The 18631-nt window shown below is 39.7% G+C and overlaps 1 protein-coding gene across 2 annotated transcripts in view; it reads left to right on the top strand.

Annotated features, from left to right (window-relative positions):
* GAB2 (GRB2 associated binding protein 2) overlaps nucleotides 1-18631 on the top strand; it is a 174787-nt gene that overhangs the window by 53968 nt on the left and 102188 nt on the right. The window lies entirely within an intron of this gene.

Below are 18631 nucleotides of genomic sequence, written 5' to 3'. Positions count from 1 at the left end.
TTCTACAAATAGGCTTAGACCTCAACAATTTCTGAGATAACATTTAAATTACAGAAAAATAAGAAATAAGGCATAGTGCCTTAGGCAAATCACTTAACCTTTCTGTGCATCTCTTTTGAAACATACAACCTGCCACTTGATGACTATAAGTAGATAATCATCATCTTTGGAACATGGTAGACCCTTCCAAAAGTTTCCCCTTTGCGGGGATAGTCATTTTTTCATAATACCAAGCACCTGCTGAATCCAGGGCACTGAGCTAGAGTGTACAATGGAACATGCAGAGTTGGAAGATGTCAGCTCCTACTGTCAGGGAACTTTACCTATTTGTTAATTTGATGAACACAAACGAAAACATTGGTTAGAATTGTAGAAAAGTGGCTTTAATACAGGTTATAAGAAGGTACAAGTTTTGCTTACTTCAATGGTTCTCAAAGTGCTTTCCCTGCATCAGTGCCATCAGTATCACGTAGGAACCTACTAGACATACAAATTCTCAGACCCCAAGCAGATCTACTGAATCATAAATTCGAGGGATGGGGACCTACAGTCTGTTTTAACAAACCCTCTAATAATTCTTATGCATACTGAAGTTTGAGAACCACTGATATTTTATGGCTTGGTACTAGGAGCCACTTGAAAATATAAAATCCATTATGTTTATCTAGAGCTGCAATGCCTAGTAGTCAATATAGGAGTCACTAGCCATGGGCGGGTATTTAAATAAATTAAAACAAAGTAAAATTTTAAATTCTCGGTAGCACTAGCCACCTAATAAGTGCTCAGTAGACACATGTGGCAAGTAGTTACCATACTGGACAGTGCAGATATAAACATTTCTGTCATCACAGAAATTGAGTAGTGGTGGGCTCAGAGCAGTGGCCCTCCCAGTTTAGCATGAATCAGATCACTTAGAGGACTTAGTAAAACGCAAATTGCTGGGCCCCACTGCATGGGTTTCTGATTTAATAGGTCCAGCATCATCCTGAAGAAATTACACTTATCACAAGTTCCCAGGTGATGCTAATGCTGCTGGTGCAGGGAGCACACTTGGAGAACCACTAGTCCAGAGTAAGGGTTCCTGACCTAAAATCTGTAAACCTCCTAAAATGAAAGGTAAAACAGTGTATATATCCACATAATGAAGGTTACAGGGTATAGGGCCCATAGTTTATTTTATTTTATTTTTTATTTATTTATTTTTGGCTGCATTGGGTCTTCGTTGCTGCACATGGGCTTTCTCTAGTTGTGGTGAGCGGGGGCTACTCTTTCCTGCGGTGCGTGTGCTTCTCATTGTGGTGGCTTCTCTTTGTTGTGGAGCACGGGCTCTAGGTGCGTGGGCTTCGGTAGTTGTGGCTCGCAGGCCCTAGAGCGCAGGCTCAGTAGTTGTGGCTCGCGGGCTCTAGAGCGCAGGCTCAGTAGTCGTGGCGCACGGGCTTAGTTGCTCTGCGGCAGTGGGATCTTCCCGGACCAGGGATCAAACCCGTGTCCCCTGCTTTGCAGGTGGATTCTTAACCACTGTGCCACCAGGGAAGTCCCAGGGCCCATAGTTTAAGTCTGGTTTTCAAGTGGGTCAGCAGATCAGTCAGGAAAACTTTTAGCTGCAGTTAACAGAAAATCTGAGTAACAGTGACTTAAATCACAAGGACATTGGTGTTCATTTAGCAGAGTGAGAGGCAGGAAGTTTCAGAATTCTTTCAGTGGCTCAAGCATGTCACCAAGAAAATCAAGCACTTTCCCTCCCCAGAAAACCTCTTATGGGTTTTTTGTTTTTGTTTTTGTTTTTGTTTTTGTCAGAACTAGGTTACATGCCCACCTTTAGACCATTCCTGGCAAAGGGGAATGGGTTTGCATAATTGCTTTAGACCAGTTGTGATTCAACTCCTGGGGATGAATGGGAGGGGATTTACCTTCCCTGAGACCATAGAGTCTCTACCAGTTCACTGAACAAAATATTAGTTTTATAACAGGGATAAAGAGAAAAATGGATATTGGGTTGATAGGGATCTGCATCTATCTCAGTGAGTGACCCGAAAAAGGTTAGGAACATCTGTTCTGCATCTTTTCATCTCATCACATGCTTTTAACTTGCTAGACAAGTAGGACCTGGATTTTCTCAGCTGTGAAGGTTTACTTGGCTCTGTCCTCTCAGACCTTATGACAGGTCTGTGAAGCAGTTCTGCTCATAATGGGGATGAGGTGGGGTAGAATTTAAGAACCTGATCCAAGCCTCTAGAAGTTGGCATCAAGTCAGCCTGAAAGCTAGTCCCCCTCTGACTTTGACCCCCAATTCTGAAAAGGGCTTTTGCCCAAAAAGTGTTCCTTTGACCAAGTCCCTGCCTTGTACCTTGATGCTTTAGAGAGTCCCGTTACTCTTTTTCTCTTACTAATTCTCTTAGAACCGGAAACCTCATCCAGAATATTGGATTCTGCTTCCAGACTTCCAGATTCCTATCTACATGCCTAGATACCTGCTTGCCTCCTCCCATCAGTATGCTTCAGACACTCTGCTTTGCTCAGTAGAGAGATCATGTCTAAAAATGTACAGTTTGAGTCTTCCATGTAGAAATGATAAGTGAAGCACACTGGGAGTTAATGAGATCATTGAAGGAGAAGATGCAAGAAAAAAAGCAGAGTGCACCCACCCCAGCCTACTGAATCAGATTAAAGGCATGGTCATCTATGTTTTTATCTGTAAACTCCACAAATCAAGAGACCTACCAATCACACACAGATCAACACACATCAGTGGACCTAACAGTGGTCCTTATGGCCCTGGGAATCCAAAGAGGTGCCTGATGAAAGCAATGATGGCAGCTGAGCAGGCAGAGCTCTCCACCTGTGTCCTCCTACCCCCCAGAGTAATTCTGCTTTTGTTTGTTTTTATATATCATGGTTCTGCATAAAATTTTGTATGTAGAAATAAATGGTTCCACTTCTTTAAAAAGGGGGTGGGGGGACACTGGCTTAATGATGTCAAAGGTGCCTTCCAACACTGGCATTGAGCTCCAGGGATAGCAGCTAGAATATAGGTTCTAGGCTGTAACATGTGAAACAGAAGTGTAGTACTTTCTTGTTTCAGGACTAAGAACTCTGACCTGCTTCTTCTCTGGTGGTTTTAGTTGCCTCAGTCAACAGCTGGATACAGTACCCAATTGTTTGCAGCAAAAGTCCTGCAAGTCTGTTTCCTCTAAAAGCTTCTTCTGCAGCTTCCCTCCCCCCATCCTCCCAGGACAGAAGTGGATGCAAGGGGGAATGTTTCAGTTCCCCTGCTGGGTTGTGTGTCTTCCTCTCACACCCTGTCCAGAGCGTCTAGGGAGTTTTTACTTTCCAAAGCTGCTTACCAGAAACAGTTTGGCAGAATCCAGTTTGGGGGAGGAGGCTCTAGTTAAACGATCACAAAAGCACACGTCCCTGTGGTGAATGAATTCTTAACATGTGTGAAGAGGGAGCAAAGGAACTCTGGTAAAATTGTTCATTACAGTTCATGCTAAATTAGGATGCAAAATTCAGGAATGGAAATGAGGAGCAACCCAGAACACTACGATTTGCATTAATTAGGACGTTTAATCCCTGACTCTCAATAACACACACTCAGGATTATGACAGAATTTCAGTGTATGTTTGTATAAACTTTAAAATTTTTTAATTTGGTATTATAATGTATTCTGATACAATGAAAAGCTGCCTGTTTTTGTAGTACAGATTTCAGAAAGTAAAGCTTGGCTGCTGGGGGAATAAAGAGGCAACAGAGCAATTCTCAAAGAGGAAGTGCATGAGAATCTTAAGGGCTTAGGGGAAAGATTATTTTTGGTTATAAACGGAGGGCTTTTGTTTAAGTTGAAAAACATGACCAATCTAATCTTCTGAGGCTCAGAGAGAGAAGGTGACTTGCCAAAGCCTCACAGATGATTACACGGTGTTAATCCCAGAACCCAGGTCTGTGCTCTCTGAGCTCAGAGTTGGTCCCTATCCTGAACTACCCCTCCAGATCTGAGTTTCCCATATTTTCTCTCTGTGGCCCACTGTCTGCATCTCAAGCCACCCTCTCCTTGATCTGTTGGCCTAGCTTCACGGGAGCCGGGCTACAACCGGTCTGAAATAGGAAGACTGTAAATTTATTTAAACTTTCAGCATGACCCATTGGCCTCACTTTTTCCATTGTGATGAATGAAAATGTAGACAGAAGAATGTTTAAGATGGACAACTCAAAGAGAATAAGGAAAATGCAGAACAAGGAAGTGTGCAATTTGTTTTTGCTTTTAAAAATCTTATTACAGAACTTCATGTTTTGTTTTGTTTTGTTTTTTTACCTCTGTCATCTGTGACCCGTTCTCCTGTTCAGCCAAGATATTTTGGCTTTTTTTCTCTGGGAAACCAGTGGGTGGGTGAGTATGGAGGAGCCAAGAGTTAACAAAATACCAGCAGATGCTGGAGCTGAGTGAGAGGATTCTCCTTAGTCTCACAAGCAGAGGCGTACCTCACCTCCCACCCTCCCTCCCCTTTGAGAAAGACTTGAGAGGATTTGCCAGTCCTGACGAAGAAAATCTCCAGGAACTCTTCCTGTCTTTGGGCCATCAGGGCTTTTTGCCTTCCTGAGGATGCCCTAAGCATTGTAGGAAATAATAGCGTTGTCTTTTGAAGTCAGGCTTACCCGGTTTGATTCCAGATCCATCATTGAATCCAAACCTACCATTTACCATCTGGGTGGCTTTTGATAAGATCCTTCTGAGCCTGTTTCCTCATCTGTAATAGAGATAATAGAGCCTATCTCATCAAATTTGTTAGAATTAAATAAGGTGGTGTGTATAAAACGCCTAGCACATTGCCAAACACCTGCTTGATCCTCAATAAATAAAAAGGTTTTTGCAGTACCGCCCCTTTCCTCAGCAACTTCTGTACAGTTTTCATTTTCCCTGTGGCCATGAGGTAGGCAATAGTAACTTTCTAACTTGATTCTAGTGGCAGTAGGAGTATCAAAGTGAATTTGTTTTCTTTTTTCCTTATCAACTTTAAGGGATAATTTACACACAATGAACTGCATCTGTCTAAATTCAGTGAGTGTGACAGTTGTCTATACCCGTGAAGTTACTTGTGCAGTCAATATACAGAACATCTGTGTCAGCCCCCAAAGATTCCTTGTCTCTTCATGTTCTTTCCTTTCCTTTGCCCTCTGCCCCAGGCAAGCACTCACCTCCTTTTTTTTTTTTTTAATTAATTTATTTATTTATTTATTTATGGCTGTGTTGGGTCTTCGTTTCTGTGTGAGGGCTTTCTCTAGTTGCGGCAAGTGGGGGCCACTGTTCATCGCGGTGCGCGGGCCTCTCACTATCGCGGCCTCTCTTGTTGCGGAGCACAGGCTCCAGACGTGCAGGCTCAGTAGTTGTGGCTCACAGGTCTAGTTGCTCCGCGGCATGTGGGATCTTCCCAGACCAGGGCTCGAACCCGTGTCCCCTGCATTGGCAGGCAGATTCTCCACTGCGCCACCAGGGAAGCCCCAGCACTCATCTCTTGTCACTATAAATTAGTTTGCATTTTATGAATAGACGCATACAGTTTGGACATTTTTTTGTCTGGCTTCCTTCACTCAGCATAACGATTTTTTAGATGTGTCCATGTTGTTGCATACATCTGTTTTATCACTGAGTTCTATTCCATTGTATAGCTATACCGCCTGTTGATGGACATTTGGGTTGTTCACGGTTTTTGGCTATTTTACACAAAGCTCATGTGAGCATTCATTTACACATCTTTGTGTGGGCATATATTTTTACTTCTCCTGGGTAAATACCCTGGATGCGAATGGCTGGGTCATATGGTAGTTGTTTGTTAAACTTTTTAAAAAACTGCCAACCTGTTTTCCAAACTGTCTGTTCCATTTTACATTCCCACTGACAGTATATGTGTGTGATTTCAGATGCTTGACATCCTCACCAACACTTAGTATGGTCAATCTTTTTAATTTTAGCCATTCTAATGGGTTTACAGGTAATAGTATTTCATTGTGGTTTTAATTTGCATTTCCCTGATATCTAATAATCTTTTTGGGTGATAACTGGTCTAGCTTCTTTTGTGTTGTCCCTGTTGAAATCTTTTGCCTATTTTTAAAATGGTATAGTTTATCTTCTTGTTATTGAGCTTATGAGTTTTTTTTTTAAATGCACTTTCCTTTGCGTGAGTTTCTTTTAACAAATTGTTATTTTTCTGAAACATTGTCAGAACTTCCCTTTTATTTATTTATTTTAATTATTATTATTATTATTTTTGCTGTGTTAGGTCTTTGTTTCTATGTGAGGGCTTTCTCTAGATGTGGCAAGCGGGGGCCACTCTTCATCGCGGTGCGCAGGCCTTTCACTGTTGCGGCTTCAACTTATGAGTTTTTAAACACGGTTTGGATACCAGCTTTTTGTAAGATAGAAATATGTGAGATTTTTCTTTCTGTGAAAACACGTGAATGTTTTCTCCCAGGCTGGCTTGCCTTTTCATTTTTTTAACGGTCCCATTTGGGGAGCAAAAGCTTTGAATTTTGATGGTCTGTTTTTTCTGTTTTTCTTTTATGATTGTTTTTTGTTTGTTTGTTTGTTTAGCTACCTCAAGGTCACAAGAGTTTTTCTCTTATATTTTCTTCTAGGAGCTTTTACACTTAGATCTATGATCCATTTCAAGTTAATTTTTGTACATGGTGTGAGGTAAGGGTTAATATGGAAGTTATCTTTTGAGTATCTTATGTATCAGGAACTTTAATTCTCAATAAATAAATGTTCTAAGATAGATAATTGTCCCCATTTTAATGATGAGGAAAAGAAGTCTCAGAAAGATTAAGAAACTTGCTCAAGTCATACAACCAAGATTCAAGCCTATGATTACGTAACACCAAAGCCCACATGCTTTCTACTCTATTATGCTGGCATTTTGTTTTCAACATTGAATTAGAATCTATATTTTTAAATGTCCAGCTGTAACCTGTGAAGAGGATATAAAAACATGAGGTGGCACTGCCATTCTGAGGACATTCATATCCCTAGCCTGACCTTATGACATTATACACAGCAAGGATGTTGGGACCTAGGGAACCCAGGGGTTCCATGTCAGACCATTTGTGCTGGTTTGTATTTCAGAAGCTATAAATACAATTTTCTTGGTGCTCTCTTGACAAGAAGCCTTATTCTGAGTTCTTTTTCCATTTTATAGCTAGTCCATCAGAAATATGAAGTTAAGTGCCTGGCCACACAGACAGTTAATCCTTGGAGTACCCAGCTGGATGGCTGAGTCTCACTGTGTTTGGTTTGAGTTTTTATTTTTGGAAAACAAATAGTGAGTCAGCCTCCATTCTTTCCCTCTCTCTAACTCACTACCGCCTTCTGGAATCTCTTAGATACTGTGGTCTTACTGGGTAAATAGTCTTTTCTCTGAAACTTCCTTTCAGCCAGGACAGAATCATGTCAGAGGAGCCCCCCATCCTCTGATATTTAATGTGCCCTCCCGCCCTTTAAAGAAAAGTCTGTTTAAGGCTGTTCACTTTTGTCATCTTCAAGGAATCTCTGAGTCTTAGTTAGCAGGACTGTTTTGTTTCTTTTAAAAAATGCCGGAGGGAATGTAAAGATAACAGGCTGTACCTCTGGGTTCTTGCTTTGCAACGCTTTAGCTTTGGTAAATTCACACCCTCTTCTTCCTTTCTTTCTATGAGGCAGTATGGTATAGGGAGAAGAGCATGGAACTTTGGAGTGAGAAGTTTGTAGGTTTGAATCCCAGCTCCTAGAAAGGACAAAGCAGGGGTGTTTGAGACTTATAAAGGATGTTTTTTGAGTACAGAACCCTATTTAAGGTGCCTTAACAGGTATACTGCTTTCTCTTTGGCTAAGCTGGGCAGTCTAATTTCAAAGTCCAGCCATGGAAGGTAAAACATTGTAGTCGTCCCACCTGTTAGATTGTCCAACTACCTGCCAAGTAGATTGTCCTAGTCTCTGGAAGCAAACTCTTCCGTCTTTGGTGTGATTGTTTGCTAGTGAGAAACTTATCTTATGGAGAGAAATGTGAGTTGCAAGAGGAGTAGAGGAGAAAAGACAGTCTGTCTGATACAGAGAAGATCAAGTATAGGTTGATGGGAGGAAGGAGGGAACCCAGTTTACATATTTGGGAGCTATACCTCCATCTTCTTAAATACAGCCCTGAAAAACATTAATCTCTGTGTTGGTGGTGGAATGAGAACAAGTCGGTGTCTCTCAGTACCATCTGGTTACCGTGCCTTCCAGCTGGCCTCATTTTCCTCTCTTCCATGGGAGTCTCCTTTGCACTTCAGTCTGGGGGCTGGTTTCTACTTCCCCTTTGCAACCATTAAGGATTCTGTGGTCTCCACGATTACCATGTTCAAACCTACATATCCTTTGAGATACAGTTCAGGGCTTAGCTCTTCCAAGAAGCCTCCCTTGACCTTCATACACTGTTGGTGAGAATGTAAATTCGTGCAGCCACTGTGGAAAGCAGGATGGAGGTGTCTCAAAAACATAGAAACAGAACTACCATGTGACCCAGCAATTCCACTTCTGGGTATATGTCTGAAAAAAACAAAGACACTAATTCTACAAGGTACATGTACCCCAGTGTTCATAGCAGCATTATTTACAATTGCCAAGATAAGGAAGCAACCTAAGTGTCCATCAACAGAGGAATGGATAAAGAAGATGTAGTATATATATATATACACATACATATATATATGTATGTGGTATATATATATACATATATATATATATACATACATACATACATACATACACACAATGGAATACTACTTAGCCATAAAAAAGAATGAAATTTTGCCATTTGCAGCAATATGGGTGGACTTGGAGTGCATTATGCTAAGTGAAATAAATCAGACAGAGAAAGGCAAATACTGTTTGGTATTACTTACATGTGGAATCTGAAAAATACAACAAACTAGTGAATATAACAAAAAAGAAGTGGTCTCACAGAGAGAACAAACTAGCAGTTACCAGTGGGGAGAGGGAAGCGGGAAGGGGCAATATAGGCACAGGGGACTAAGAGGTACAAACTTTTAGGTATAAAATAAACTATAAGGATATATTGTACAACACAGGGAATATAGCCAATATTTTATAATACTGGAGTAGAACCTTTAAAAATTGTGAATCACTATATTGTACACCTGTAACATTGTACAGCAACTATATTTCAATTAAAAAAAAAAGCCTCCCTTGACCATCCTAAATCATTCAAGTAGCCTTGATAATCTAAATTTGTGAATATTTAATGAGTACAAACTGTGTGTTTTGGGAAAGAGGGAATGATTACAGAGAGAGATCAGAGGTAGTACCAGTGCCTAACACTTAACCTTGACTATTCCTTGTACCTCTTTTGTCTCCTCAACTAGATTCCCATGCCTCTTCAGGATTGCCTCTTAGAAGTCTGGTGATTACTTAACTCTAACCTAAATCTCTCCTTATACATAATTGTAGCTCGGATTTCCTTCCATTTGCCTAGGCTTCATACTGTCTCTACAATTTTGGATACAGTTTATTTCACTTAACACTTTAAGCTTAAAAACACTTATTGTAAACTCTGAGGGTAATTTAATGGCTGCAGTGTGACTCACTCATGAAACCACTTTGTACCACTAGGACACTGGAGCCGTAGTTTTCTTAGGTAAGGAAACAGGCATCATTGAATCATTAAAGCCCCTTAGTCAAACTTGTCACATGCAGCTTACCACTTAGGCCTAAAATTCTGTGTTTCCCTCTCTAACTGTATACAGAATATTTTGACTCTCCAACAGGTAAGATGAGAAAATTAGTCCCTTCATATCTTAAGGTATGTATTGTATGGCTAAATAATATTTACATTCAGATCTATAAAATAATTAAGTGTTGAGTTTTACCTGTGGATTGATTCTAAGAATTAACAACTAGTGTATATCCTTTGCAGTATTACAATTATGTACATATCACAACAGAGCTGAGTCACATGATTTGATTCATAGGAAGAAAATAAGGTTCAATGATACTAAACCTGTGACATTTAAAGGAGAATATTCCAAACATCAAGATCAAATAGATTCTCTTTCTACATTACATCACTTGCCACATTTTCTTCGCTTCATATTTATACCTGGTCTTTTCTTTTTGTTTTCCTTGGAGTTTCTAATTGCCTTTTTTTTCCCGGACTGAAGAAAGAAGCATCTGCCTTTACCTTATGACTACTAACATCATTTAGCTTCTTAATCATACTGTTTGTTGTAGGGAAATGACTTGCATCTTGACACATTCTTCTCTAGGTCCAGAGAGTTCTGTTTCTACTTCAAGGCCTGCTACCATTTCACTGAATTCCTAGGTTAAATCTCCTTTCTTGCACCCCATGTCATCTTCTTTCTTAAAATTCTTTTTCGTTTTGCTATAAGGTATCCTTGGTAGTTTTTTCAGAAAGAATGCATAGGAGTTAAACTTTCTGAGTCATTGCATATCTAAAATGTTTTGCCCAGATGGTTCTTTAGACAGTGCTGCAGTTAATCATTTTGATTTCTGCTCCTCTTCCTGACCTTGTTCTCCTTATCCTCTAATTCTGCGCTATGGATTACAGTAGCCAGTAGCCAAGTGTGCGCTGTTGAGCACTTGAAACCTGGCTCATCTGAATTAAAATGTGCTGTAAATGTAAAATACACACCAGATTTCGAAGAAAAACAACCCCCAAAAAATCATTTTATATTGCTTATGTGTTAAAATGATGATATTTTGGATATATTATTAAAATTAATTTCACCTACTTATTTTTACTTTTTAAATGTAAAAATAAATTTCAAGGTTATGTATATGGCTCACATTACATTTGTGTTGGACAGTGCTGCTCTACTCTTCAACATGGCACCTTTCCCAGCCTCATCAAGGAGCAGCATTGGATACTGCATGCAGTTTTTTCCCACGTTCCTTTGCCTGACTTCCTTCACTTGGGTTATGTGTAGGTACCTCTACTTTCCATCTTTTGAAAAGTGTTAAAAATTTCTGGTCTGGTTCTTTTCTCCCTTTATTTCTCTTTCCCCACCCTAACCACAGGTATTAATTTAATCCCTTTGTACTACTTTGTCACATCTTTGCGATTTGGGAAGAAAGGGATACAAACTTATTTTCAGTCTGTCAATTGGAAAACAGAAGATTTTACAGATTTTATCATTATTTTGAACAATAGTACAGTGGTCATCTTCATGCATAAGTCTGTCCACATCTCTAGATATTTTCTTAAGATGGATTTCTGGAAATAGACGTACTGGTTCAGGTTATATGAATTTCTTTATGACTCTTGATATACATGTCAACAGATTTATTCCCCCAAAAGTACCAGTTTATGTTCTCAGTGGGTTATTCAATAAAAGATGGGAGCAGTTATCCAAGAAGTGCCCAGATTCAATCTGCATCCTCTGTGTGGGCCTTTTATCTCAGCTTCTGTGGAAAGCATGGTCTGTTTTCTGAAACACTTAACTTTTTGAGCCTTCATTTTCCTATTTGTAAAATAGGGATAATCATGCCCTGAAGTAATGTGTATGAAAGCTCATTGAAAGTAATAATTTCATTAGTTTATTTCAGCAAGTATTTGATAGCCTCCTACTTGTACTAAGTACAGATGCTGCACTGGGAACGATGGGGAATGTCCAAATGACATAGCCCCTGGCCTCAAAACTAATGTCTTATGAAGGGACTAGAACTGGAGTTGAGAAGTATTCATGAGAAACTATCTCACAAGTCTTTCTGTAATAGATAAGGTGTTAAAGGGGTTTAAATGTGGAAGGCTTTGCATTTCATTTAAAAGATAAAAGAAAACAGCATAGAGGAGGTGGCATTCAAGGTAGCCTTGAAGGAGGAGCATAATTTCGTAGTTCCCTGACCAGGGATCAGACCCATGCCTCCTGCATTGGAAAGGCAGAGTCTTAACCACTGGACCACCAGAGAAGTCCGTAAAGGCGGAGCATAATTTCAACACAATCAGAGAGTGAGGTGTGGGTACAGGTGTGAGGATGAGCTTGAGCAAAGGCACAGGGGTGAGTTCTGGGCAAATCAGTTAATAGCGTTCACTAGAGTATAGGCAGAAGGCAAGGAAAACAAAATGTAGGTAGACATTTTTATTTCTCTGAGTATACTTACTTGCATGGGCCACATAGTGAGGTACTCCTTATATTTATTTTTGCTGTGCTTTAGTAGGGTAGGCGGAAAGAAATCATTTCACTGAGTTTTGGCTCTGACCAGAACTGAGTAGGCGAAGTTTGTCTTGTCCATAGGGACGAGAACACGATATATTTACACTGGCCTTTCTCTCCCACAGAGGTTGGGAATTCTGAGGCATTGTAAACAGTTCTGAGGCTATGACACATTACACTTACCCAATCAAATAACTTGCATCAGGAATTTTGAGGAGTGGTCAGAGGATTCCTGAAGAGAAGAATAACTGAGACAACGGGTAAGGTGGCAATAGAGAGAGAATAGTGAGGGAATTAGACCTTTGCTATCATCAGGAAAAGGTGAGGAACTTTGTGAAACAAGGACAAGGATTCTGCTTTCTATACATCTTTCTGGCCCTCTCCCTTCAGGGGGTTCACTGTCTTCTCAACAGTTGTTTGGTACCTTCAGGCTGTTAACTGAAAATCTAGAATCATTTTGGGGTATACCACCCCCCTCCCTCCCTACCATCATGCCCAAGATTTTTTTATCCTCAGCAACATTCAGGATTCTCTTTTTTGGTGCCTATAAAATGAAGTCAAACTCCTGTGCTTGGCTTTCACCAGACCCTCCAGCCTGTCTGGTGGCTCTAGCTTGTATTTACCATCTTACTTTTTACATTGTACCCCAATACTCTAACCTTGAGTCTATGGCTTAACATCTCTCATCCACTTCTAACAGAAACATCCAGTTCATTTATTCACTCGACATTTATTGAATGTCTATTATGTATCATTTTTTCAGTAAACTTTTAGTAAGCAACTGCAATGGTTTAGGCCTTATTTTGGAGCCTGTGAATAGAGAAATAGGAAAAGGGATAATGTTGGTAAATGGAAAAATACCATGAGATATTTGGGGGGAATCCATATATGTATTCAAAATGCAGGTATGTCAGGAGATGCCCATATAGTCCCTTTGAATAATCACTGCCTTCTGTATATGAGCTGGATCACTAGTACACAGTGGGATCAAGGCTCAGATAGTATTTAGGTTCAATTTGAATATGCTGCCAAATGGAGATGATGAAAGAAGCAACCATCGTGGTCCTGAACGAGGGTCATCAGCTCTAGGACTACTGATGGTTTCTTAAAAGATATGACATACTATCTATTCTGATTTATCTTGTCAAAATGCTCAACAATTTCACTGTGGTTACACCTAATAGCACTAGTGGGGTCTGTCTCTTGGGGCTCTTTTCTTTAAATGGTGACTCCCAAAGAGCATATACTCAGAAGCTGCTACACCCTTGCCTACTGTATTGGCTGAGTTCCCATTCCCTAAATGAACCTTGTCCTTTCCCGCCTCCATGCCATTGCTCATCAGTGTGGTGGGGGAAAGAGAGGATTTGGAGCTAGATCTGGGTTTGAGACCTTGATTCACTTCTTATTCGCTCTGTAACCTGGGTCAAATTTCTTAAACTGTCGAAAGGCTTTGAGAGAATTATATTACCTGCCTTTTCCAGCATTGTCTATTATAAGGTATAGATGAGAATTTATGTGAAAGCATGGTATCTATTACATGACATGTACTCTTTCCATTCTCCCTTTCCTGGGGAACTTCCTTTTACTCCTTCCCCCATCTCTACTTATTAAAATTCTGTCCATCCTTAATTTAGCTCTTATATTACATCGCCAGTAAAGTTTTCCCAGTATTCTCAGTTGCAAGAGATTTGGGCTTTCCCTTTTTTTCTATGCTTTGCTTGTGGGATTTTAGACTTTTGAAGAAACAGATCTAAGTAGTAGGGGAAATGGCACAGGGAAGGGTAGGTACCTGAATAAAATAATAGCACTGTATTTGGAAGCAGGGAAATAAGGGTCAGTGAGAGATAGTATGCAAATAGTGTAAATAAGGGTGTGTTGTCACTCAATGCAAGGTGATTGATTCTCAGCCCATCTTCTCCCAGTAGGCCAGAGATGGAGGTTGTTTCCAGTTCCTAGTATTAGCCACAAAAAAGGGGCCACTCACTCTTCTTTATGTAGTGAGAGCCAGCTACCAATCTTCCAGGTAGCCCTGAACTTTTAGAATTTGATACTATGTTTTGATTAGAATTGAGCAGTCAGTCTGTAGATTTTCTGGGAAGACCTGGCTTGGTCAGCAGAATAGAAAACATCCAGGATGACATAAGTCTGGCAAGATTCGAGGGAAACAACAAAGGATGCCCAACACCACTGCTTGTTCTTTGATTTACCATTTCACACCTGGTACAGTCAGGAAGCTACATTTAAAAAAACAATTTTTTCTTTAAAAAAAAAAACAAAAAAACCCGTAGTCAAAAAAGCACTCATTCGCCATAAAGCCGGAAGGATTCATTCATTGGAGCTGGTTGTTCACATTTGTAGAATTCAGAATTTTGTAGATGGAAAGGACCTTAGAGTTGAATAGGGTCTTCAAAAGGAAACAAAAGGCTCTTGCTTTTTGCATGAACTGAGTTCATTCACAAGACAGTGCTTCTTGATCTGTGAGGAGTGATTTCAGACAATTAGCTAATTGGTTGAGGAAGGTGACCTATCAGCTTTGCAGAGAGGATGTCTGCTCTTAGGAATCAACATAAAGAACATATCTTAAGCTTAACATGACAGCCCAAAGCAGCCCCATTAATCCTCCTATGTAATGGCCAGTCATAATCACAGGGGGGGAGTACATTTCACTTGAGAGTAAAGCCATGAAAACCCAAACAGCTGCCAACAGCTGATCACTGTCACCCTCAGCTCAGTGTTGTTTTAGGCTTTGAAATATTTCTGAATGATATTCCAGTTTGCTCTATTGTAAGGGGGTAAGTGACCCTCCAGAAACAGTCTGCTGTTTATTTTTAAGTGTTATAAGATACCTAGTTTGTTGAAATGATACTTGTCTATTGTATAAAAAACAAGGGCAGAACTCATTTGTGGCCATCGTGAAGGTCCAAATGGGTGCAGAAAAACAGAAAGAGAAAATGGAAAATTTCTGCAGGTAAATGTTAAGTTTTTCTGGTTTTCAAATGTGAAAGAAATTCAGAGTGAAAGAAGAGGGTCATAGACTTGTCAAGAAGGGAATCGGGAGAAGATAACTGATAATAAATCAATAAGTTGAATCCCTTTGCCCCTATGAAATTAGTGTCATTGTTCTTTGGAACATATTATTAAGATGTACCCAGAATATAAAGTTTTATGGTGAGAATGGTTGTGACCATCATAGGATGACTAATCCCTCCAACCAAAACAAACATAGGATTGGTCATTAGGAGACCCAAGTTTTCATAACACTGCATACACCCTTCTTAATGTAGTGGTTAAGAGTCAGGGCTTTGACTATTTACAATATCCAGGACATGGAAGCACCCTAAGTGTCCATCGACAGATGAATGGATAAAGAAGATGTGGCACATATATACAATGGAATATTACTCAGCCATAAAAAAGAAACAAATTGAGTTATTTGTAGTGAGGTGAATGGACCTAGAGTCTGTCATACAGAGTGAAGTAAGTCAGAAAGAGAAAAACAAATACCATATGGTAATATATATATATGGAATCTAAAAAAAAAAAAAAAAGGTTCTGATGAACCTAGGGACAGGACAGGAATAAAGACACAGACATAAAGAATGGACTTGAGGACACGGGGAGGGGGAAGGGTAAGCTGGGACGAAGTGAGAGAGTAGCACTGACATATATACACTACCAAATGTAAAATAGATAGCTAGTGGGAAGCAGCTATATAGCACAGGGAGATCAGATCAGTGCTTTGTGACCACCTATAGGGGTGGGATAGAGAGGGTGGGAGGGAGACGCAAGAGGGAGGGGATATGGGGATATATGTGTACATATAGCTGATTCACTTTGTTATACAGCAGAAACTAATACAACATTGTAAAGCAATTATACTCCAATAAAGATGTTCAGAAAAAAAAAAAAAAGAGTCAGGGCTTTGGGTCTGTCAGACATGGGCTTGAATTCTGTTTCTGTCACCTACCTACTCTATATCCTTGGCTAAGCACATGGTAAGTATTTATGTCAGGAATATTTTCAATTCATTAAGCTGACTGATAGTGGTTTAAATGACATTATCACATTATAAGTCTAGAATAAGCAGTTGCTGCCTTTGGTTTAGAGACTCAGTGTTGTGATCAAGGGTGTTTATTCTGTATATCTTCTCATTCAGCCATCCATAATGTGTTGGCTTTCAACCTCATGGTAGCAAGAAAGTCAAAAGCTTTCTCAGGAGCCCTCAGCAGATATCTCCTTACGTCTAATTGTCCAGAATTGTGACACATAGATACATACAGTTAGAAGGAAGCCTAGGAAAGCAAACAAACGTCCTGCTTTTCTAGACTCTGTAATGAAAGAAGACAGAGACTGTAAATGGGTATTATGTTTTCCAGTCAACAGTGCAGTGCCCGTTGAATTAACATTCAGTTAATGTTAAATGTTAATTAACTGAATTAACATTCAGTTAATGTTAAATGGTGTTATTTTTTTAAATTTTTTTGAAGTATAGTTGGTTTACACTGTTGTGTTCATTTCTGCTGTACAGCAAAGTGATTCAGTTATACATATAAATATACTTTTTCATATTCTTTTCCATGATGGTTTATCACAGGATAGTGAATATAGTTCCCTGTGCTACAATAGGACCTTGTTTCTCTATCCTCTGTATAATAGTTTGCATGTGTTAAATGCTGTTATGATGATGATGGTGACGTGCTCTTCTGAAGATTCAAGTGATATGATATTTAACATTTTACATTTTACAAAGTACTTTTACTTACTCGTGTAAGGAGTTTGTTGGTGGTTATTGTTGTTATTGCATATTTAGAAGTTCCTTGAAGATTGATCCAAAGAAGAAAGGTCAACCAGGAAGAACAGCATAGTTCAAGCCTTCACATTGACCTGTCCCAGCTCCAGGTCTGTCGCTTTACAAAGCCTTCCTAGACCACCCAGAAGCACAGCAGTTTAAAGCACTGCTCTAAACTCCTAATGTCACTTACGACTTATAATGTTTACTTGCTACTTATATTTTTAAAATACACGTGGCTTCTTAGCTAGGTCTTGAGCTCCTTAATTTCAGGGTTTGCGTAGAATGTGCCCTCTGGAATGTAGGGAGGAACTCGATTACTATTCATTTATTGACAGAGCATTTTCTATTTCTCACCATTCGCTGGATTTGATATAGTGTAGGGATGGGAAATGATTAGAATTATGCTTTTCTGTGGGGGAAGAATTTTATCTTCTTTTGCTCAAACCTCCACCATTCTTTCTCCAACTTGCCTCTTGCTTCTTGCTCTTTTTCTCCTAAGAGAGCAGTATGGATTGTCAGGGAAGGAAGCATACCATTCCTCTCCAGTTTATCATGTTATGACTCTCCAGCCTCTTCTTAACTAAGTCTTAACTCTGACTTGGCTATGAGGAATTTTGCCCTACTTTCTCTTAGGGCCCTGCCCCCTCACTGCCATCTGTGAGACTGCAACCAAAAGGAGAAGTTTAGCTTCTTTGGTGCCTTTTGCATCCTCCACCACTGTCCTTACGTCTTTTTGGAGAGTTGATGTAAGAGGCAAATAGTATTGGGTAAGGAAGTCAAACCCATTGACTGAAATCTACAGTGATGTATGAATCATTATCTGATTTTTTTTTTCATTATCTGATCTTTTGCTGAGACCAAATGCTAAGAATGTGTAAGGATCTTGGAAGTTAAAAATATTAAGTGAATGTTTAGCAAGGAGTATTTAGTAGCAAAGCTAATTGGAGAACCCCATTGCCCAGCCCAGTATTCTTTCAGCATTGTTCTCGGCTAGTGCTATAGTTTTCAGAAGTGATGCCAGAGTAATCACAGCCAGATTCCTGAGCAGTTGAATCCAATGGCTCTCTTCTCTTTACCATGACTCTGATTTTAGAAATAGAAAGTAGCTGCTAACATATTTTAGTTTAATTTGTGTAAGTCACTGATCCAACTTGTTGTTTGTTTTGTTTCTGATGGTACAAAAACCAAGAATTTCCTAACATTATGTTCCTCGTACCCTTTGGCCACTTGATTTTCCCATATTTTTTTATTCCCGTCCAGTTTTCACTGTTTGATGATGCTTGTTGTTTAGATATAGCAAATGAAATGACAGCTGCAGTACCTGTACTTCCAAGTTATAAAATAAACTTAATGTGCAGACGTACATAGACAAAACACAGAATCCTCATTATCTATTTACATAATAAAGCAGTTCACCAAGGCTTAGGAGATTTGGGGTGCCAGTTAATTATTTCCCTTTCCTTCTGATACAGAGAATTGGAAGAAGGTATCAAACGGAGGTGAAGGTGTCACTTCTACTCATGGCTGCCCAATAGCTCCTTAAGTATAGTCTGGAGAGGTAAGTCTAGGAGAACTCTGTGCGATGAGAGGAATCTAAACTACCAAGAGGTATAGAGAGTAAGAGAAGAGGAAGCTAAGGA

This window comes from Balaenoptera acutorostrata, chromosome 9, assembly GCF_949987535.1.
Source record: "Balaenoptera acutorostrata chromosome 9, mBalAcu1.1, whole genome shotgun sequence".
NCBI classification, from domain to species: domain Eukaryota; kingdom Metazoa; phylum Chordata; class Mammalia; order Artiodactyla; family Balaenopteridae; genus Balaenoptera; species Balaenoptera acutorostrata.
This window is presented reverse-complemented; position numbering and strand designations above follow the sequence as displayed.